The sequence below is a fragment of the Plecotus auritus genome (assembly GCF_963455305.1).
Source record: "Plecotus auritus genome assembly, chromosome: 1".
Lineage (NCBI taxonomy): Eukaryota > Metazoa > Chordata > Mammalia > Chiroptera > Vespertilionidae > Plecotus > Plecotus auritus.
Genome location: NC_137770.1, coordinates 152144037 through 152150667, shown reverse-complemented (window position 1 = coordinate 152150667; position 6631 = coordinate 152144037). Strand labels below are relative to the sequence as shown.

General features: G+C 47.5%; 1 pseudogene across 1 annotated transcript; it reads right to left on the bottom strand.

The window, feature by feature from the left end:
• Positions 1–2768: 2768 nt before the first annotated feature.
• On the bottom strand, positions 2769–3255 carry LOC308241393 (jun dimerization protein 2-like; annotated as a pseudogene). The gene has a single exon. The product of its transcript is annotated as a jun dimerization protein 2-like (transcript).
• Between the last annotated feature and the right edge of the window lie 3376 nt (positions 3256–6631).

The window sequence follows — 6631 nt, the reverse complement described above, 5'->3', positions numbered from 1 at the left end:
CACCAGAGTTAGGACTCCAAAAGTGTTTGCTGAAAGTACAGAAACTGTGTCAGTTCCACCTCTGGGCTGTCCCATCCAAATGTCACAAGGGCAGCTGGCCCTGTGGGCACCAACCCTGAGACATGAGCAGGCAGAGGTGACACACCACTCCAAAGCTCCACTCCTTCTCCGTGTGTCTTCTGAAGCTTGAATTCATCACCCAGTTTCCAAACATTTCATGAACATTGACTGGGTATGTGCCCTGACCCTGAATCCAACCTGAGCCCTTTCATTGCATGGGTTGATACTCTAACCAACTGAGCCACACTAGTCAGGGCTCCTTGTTAGTTGCTTAGTTTAGTTAGGTTTTTCTTAGTGGGAAGACAAGACAGTATAATCACTTGTGAGGTTATTATCTTTTAATATGTTTTTTGAAAAAATAATCTTCTTTGGCAGAAATTTTGTGTTTTCATTTTTATCATTATTCTAATCCCTCTCGCTAGCTTGCAAGGTTGAGTAAATCAAAACAGTGAGTATAATTATTTTTTCTAATTCTACTGGGGATCTTTCTGATTTAATTTCATATCACAGACTCATCAGTGACATGGTTGTGGGAAGGGAGGGAGGATAAATGCTCCCTCACACAGCATTTGTGTTTCCACAAACTGGCTAGAACAGCTGTGGGCAAACTATGGCCCGCGGGCCGGATCTGGCTGTTCTATCCGGTTCTCTTGCTCTCCCCTCCGCTCCTTTACTTTGAATTTATATTAGTTCACACAAACACTCCATCCATGCTTTTGTTCCGGCCCTCCGGTCCAGTTTAAGAACCTATTGTGGCCCTCGAGTCAAAAAGTTTGCCTACCCCTGGGCTAGAAGTATTATGTCCAGAGAATTATATCAAACTGAAGAGAAAATAAAGACTGGTAGTAGCCCTAGCTGGTTTGGCTCAGTGGATAGAGCATCAGCCTGTGGTCCAAAGGGTCCCGGGTTCAATTCTGGTCAGGGCAAGTATCTTTTTTTTTTTTTATTGTCTAAAGTTTTACACATATCTTCTTTTTCCCCAATTGACCTCCCCCACCTCCCAAGGGCAAGTATCTTCTGGGCCCTAGTCAGGGCACGTGCAGGAGGCAACCAATCAATGTGTTTCTCTCACATCAATATTTCTTTTTGTCTTTCCCTCTTTCTTCCACTCTCTCTAAAAAAATCAATGGAAAAATATAATTGGGTGAGGGTTAAAAAAAAAAAAAGGTTGGTAGTAGAACAAGTAAACAGTAGACTACATTTATTCTTTCTTCCTTTTTTATTATGAAACTAGAGGCCCAATGCACGAAATTCATGCAAGAGTAGGCCTTCTTTCCCCCAGCTGTCAGCTGGCTTCCCTCTGGCACCCTGGACCCGAGCTTCCCTCACAGCCCTGGCTTCATCCAGAAGGTCACCTAGAAGGATGTCCGGAAGGATGTCTGGTCAAATTAGCATATTATGCTTTTATTATTATAGACAAATTCATGCACTCGAGGGGTCCGTCAGCCCAGCCCGTACCCTCTCACAATCTGGTACCCCTTGGGTACGGTCCCTAGGCCTAGCCTGAGATCAGGGACTATCAATGTCACAAGGGCAGCTGGCCCTCCCCTTCCCCCCCCCCCCCCCCCGCCCAGTGCCACCGCTTGCCAGCTGTGCAGTGCTGCCCCTCCCTCCCCTGCCACCGGACACTTCCCTCTGAAGGCGACAGGTGTGCGGTGCGATGGCTTGGCTGGCCTGGGCCTCCCTCTGCGGGGCAATCGCTGGCCAGCCGCACACCTGCCACAGTGTCGCTGGCCGCTGGCCTGGGCCTCCCTCTTTCTTTTTTTTTTTTTTTTTTTAAGTAAGAGTAATGTTTACTGAGCAATACCGAACTGAGTACTAGGAAGGATTTATCAGGATGGGAATGCACTGCAACCTGCCCTTGCCACCCCCAACACCCAGAGACTACAGTACTGAGAAGTTACACGCAACGGCCATAACTGCTGAATATCTGTTTGTAACAAACAAACCATAGCATATTTATACTGTATCAAATCGAGTGATTATAGAAATCCATTTATATATTGCTTGTATAAAATCTTTTTTTTTTTTTTTTGTAAAAAATCTTTTTTACCAAAAAAAGTATAAAAAACATGTGAAAGCCCTGCCAGGACAGCCATTCTGTAAACATTCAGTGAGTATGTGCTTTGGAAGGGCATCCATGTCTCCTGCCCACAGCAATTCCAGCAGGGCCGGCGAGGGTGAGCCCCGGCTGCCACTCCGGGCAGGACTGAGCTGGACCATGGTGGGTGGGTACAGCAGGGCCTGGCACTGTGCCCTTCTCCAGCCTTGCATCAGGATCAGGGTCAAGGTCAGGGTCAGGTCTGGGGGCAGGCAGATTACAGTTTCACTCTGAATTCCATACTCAGCCTACTTTTGGTTGCAACTCATGGCTTTTCCTGGCTGCTTGGAGGTCCTTTGGGTGGGTGCCCTGGCAGAAAGGCCGGAGAAGTGCCTACAGCTGCCTGCTTGGGCGTCTCTCCGGCCCAGAGCCTCTGTCCTGCCTCCTGCAAGCCTGGCCCCAGGCAGAACAGCCCCCCCACCCCCTCAGGACTACTGTGGTCTCAGCGCTTGGTCCTGGGTTTCATCAGCCTGGGTTTCTTCCCCTGGTGTGGCTGATCTGAGTTTCACAAAAAAGCCTGGCCGATGCTGGCTGTGCTGAGCCTCATTGTAGAGTTTTTCATGGAGCAAGGAAGAGCCCTCTGGGACCCTCCTCCTTCTCCCTCCTCTCATTTCCTCCTCCTTTTCCTCCTCCCAGCCCATGGCCACTCCTTCTCCAGCTGCTCCAGCAGTGGGTTGTCTTCTGGAGCCGGGAGTCTTAACGCTGTTGGTCCTGACGATGCCGGTTGAGCATCAGGATGAGCGGCTGCCACTCCTGCTTCAGCTCCTCCATCTGGGTTTTCAGCTCCACATTCATGAGCTCCAGCCACTGAGATTCCCGCTGCAGAAACTCCTTCTGCTCCTTCTTGTTCGGCATGGGGCTGCCGCCACTTTGTTCTTTTCCTGGCGCCTTTTCCTCCGCTCCTCTTCCTCATCTAGCTCACTTTTCACAGGTTGAGGCCTCTTGCCCAGGTTCACCTCCAGGAAGTGCAAACGGGCCATCATGGTCCCAGTGTTGTGGATGTCAGGGTATTTCAGCTCCTCTGCAGTCAGGGGGCCGAGTCCTGGCAGAGAGGCTGCAGTTATGGAAGGGTCTGGGATCTGCCCAGGCATCATAGCAGGAGGAGAGGCAGTCCAGCCCTGCAGAAGCCGTGGGGGTGGGGAGGGAGGCTGCGACCCTGGGGCCTGGGCCAGGCTGCAGGCGCCATGCCCCCTCAGGAGCCGCCTTGGCACCAGCCCCGCCCTGCAGCGTCCACTGCCATCAGCACCTCCCTTTGCAGCTCAGCATCCCTCCCACAGGCTGTGGCCTGAGTCTCCCTCTTTGAGGCAATCAATCACGGGGCTCTGCCTGCCTGCCTGCCTGCCTGCCTGCCTCATCGCCCCCAACCACTGGCCTGCCTACCTGATCATCCCTAACTGCTTGCTGAGGGGCGGGGCCAGCCCAGAGAGGGGCTGAGGGCCGTTTGCAGGCCGGCCAAGCCCCCGGCTTTGTCCGGAAGGACATCTGGAAGGTCTCAGGAAGGTCTCCTGGTCTAATTAACATATTACTCTTTTATTAGTATAGATATTTCATATATAAAATATGATGTATGATATATATATATAAATTAAAACAAATAATAAAGCCAATATCTGTATATCTATCACCCAGCTTAAAAAGTAAAAAATTATCAAATACATCTTCTGACCTTCTCTCAATAGTATTACTCTTTTTTTCTCTAGACATAACCATTATTCTGAATGTGCTGGCTTTTTGGAAAGCACTTAGAGAGCATATACATGCATATGCAAACATGTTAAACTGGAAATTAGAGTACATTGGCACTTGGAATTAGAATCTCTGCTTACACTTGGCATTGTCATAAATAGAACGTCCTATTACATAAAGACAACTTATTTTAACTTAAATAGCATAAAAACAAAGTAGAGTATGCATGGTTAAAGTTATGTACCATGGAAATACTTAGTAGTATCTTAGTCATTAATGAAGTGACTAAGACTCATCACTGGATAACTGTAAGTGTGATAACTATAACTCTGACTTTTAAGTGTAATAAAGAACATGAAATTTAGGAACTGCTACTTTTTCCATAGTACTTAGATTTATACTTTAAATATGATTTGATCATTCCAAAGATATTTGCCAAGTACTATTCCAGATGCATGGGACATGTTGTAAACAGAAGAGACAAAGATCTCTGCATTTGTGGAGCTTATATTCTAGTGAGGAGGCACAGACAATACTCAATAACCATAACAAATGAGTAAATAATATAGATGTTAGTAATTAAAAAGTGCTGTAACAAAGACAAAGGTGGACCGAAATAGAGTTCCAATATTATAGAAGTTGGTAAGGCTTGGTCTCTTGGAGAAGATAAGATTTGACCAAAGGTCTGAAGGAGTTAAGAGGCTCCCTGAGGGAACTGTTCTAAGCAGAGGAAACAGCCAGTGCCAAGGCTGTAAGGCAGGGGCATGCCTGGTGTATTTGGGGGACACAGAGGCCCATGAGGCTGAAGGTAAGTGAGCAGGAAGGAGATGTGGCTGGAGAGGTAAGAGGAAGGTGAAGAGGTAGCAGATCACATAGGGTCTCGTAGGCCATTTAAAACTCGTTAGCTTTACTCAGAGTCAAATTGAGGCCCATTGTGGGATTCTGAGAAGAGGAGTAAACCTGATCTGTCTTGATAACCGGAATGGCAACCCGAGGTTTTTCCTGGGGTCGTGTCTTGCAAAGCCGAAGAATGAAGTCACAGAGCAGAAGATTTACGCAAAAGATTTAATAAATTTATGGAAAATTTATTACAAGGACATTCAGCCTCCCCACATGGTGGGGGGGGGTGGGGGCGGCAAATAACGTGTTGCCCATTGAAGCCTTGTAGTCCAGGGGTATATATGTGTACACATCAGTACATAAGCAGTTCCTCCATTTTTACAGCTGCGCAATATGTACATTCTGTGGATTTTTGAGCCAGTCTCCTATAGATAGAATGTAGACTAATTCTGTCCTTTTACCACAATAAGCATCACTGCAATGAATATCCTTATAAATATGTCATTCCTCACAGACATATGTATTATAATAAATTCAGAGAGGTAGAAATGCTGGGTCTTTTCAAATTGCCCTCCAACAAGATCATGCTGATTTATTTCTTGTTCCAACATTTCCCTATAAGATTTTGAGCTGAGAAGCAAAAATGGTATCTCATCGGAAGTTTAATTTGCATATTTTAAAATTATAAATGTGACAGCACCTCTTTATTGTGTAAAAAGCCATTTTGATTTTTCCTTTAAGCTTTCTGTCATTCATCCATTTGTATGACTTTTTCTGAACCATGAGCAATTATTTTTTATAGTAAAATAGCCAACAAGGATTGTTTTTAATGCAGGGACTGGAGAGCCTTCACTCAAGTTTGTGAGAAGCTTGTGATGCCTTCAAAAACACTTTGTGCATTGTAGCAATATCAGTTTCCTGATTTTGATATTATACTATAGTTACGTAATATATTACCACTGGGGGAAACAGGGTGAAGGTGCACAGGTCTCTATGTATTATTTTTGCAACTTCCAGTGAGTCTGCACTTATCCATATATATAAAACCCTAATATTCAAATAGACCGAACAGGCGGAACAACCGAACAACTGAACAATCGTCCGCTATAATGTGCACTGACTACCAGGGGGCACACGCAGAACATGGTGGGCATCAGCAGCAGGTGGCAGAGCATGGAACATGGCAGGCGTCGGCTGCGGTGGGATGGTGGATCAGGTGAGCGGAGGTGTCAGACCAAGGCTGGGTGCTGGTCGCTGTCATTGGGGCGAGCCTCTGGTGGTTACTGAAAATTCTTTGCACCCGCAAGCCACAGTCCTGCCTGGTGTTCGTATCTGCTGCTGGCACTGGCCCCACTTGCACCCACTGCTGCACCCAGCACTGGTCCTGATCGCTTGGTACTGTCAGTGGGTGCAAGTGGCAGCTGCCAGCCCCAATAGCCCCCGAGGGCTTCTCCACCTCCCCCTGATCCTAAGGGGTGATCAGGGCACCAGCCGCTGCTTTTACCTGCTGAAGGTGCAGGCCCCGCTTGCATCCGCTGCTGGCGCCAGATCCAGTCACTCCGTGCTGTCAGTGGGTGCAAGTGGGGCTAGTGCCATCAGCGAGTGGGAGCGGCGGTGGTGGGAGCTGGGCTGCTGGCATACAGGGGATCCAAGGACCGTGGCATGAGGGGCCGGGTGGGGGTGCAGAGGATGGGCCAAGACCCATTCTTGTGCCCACTGCAGCCTTGTGGCCCACAATTCCTTTCAAGGTGCACGAATTCATGCACTGGGCCCCAGTTTATAAATAAAAAGTAAAAAAAAAAAAAAAAACACTAACTGAAATTTTGTGCAAGTTTTGTAGTTGTGGGGGCTGTGCACTGACCTCAACCATGATCCTTGAGCTATGATGGTTCCTAGGCCTGTCAACTGACAAGTCCCACTTGTGAGACAGCCACTGGGTTAGTA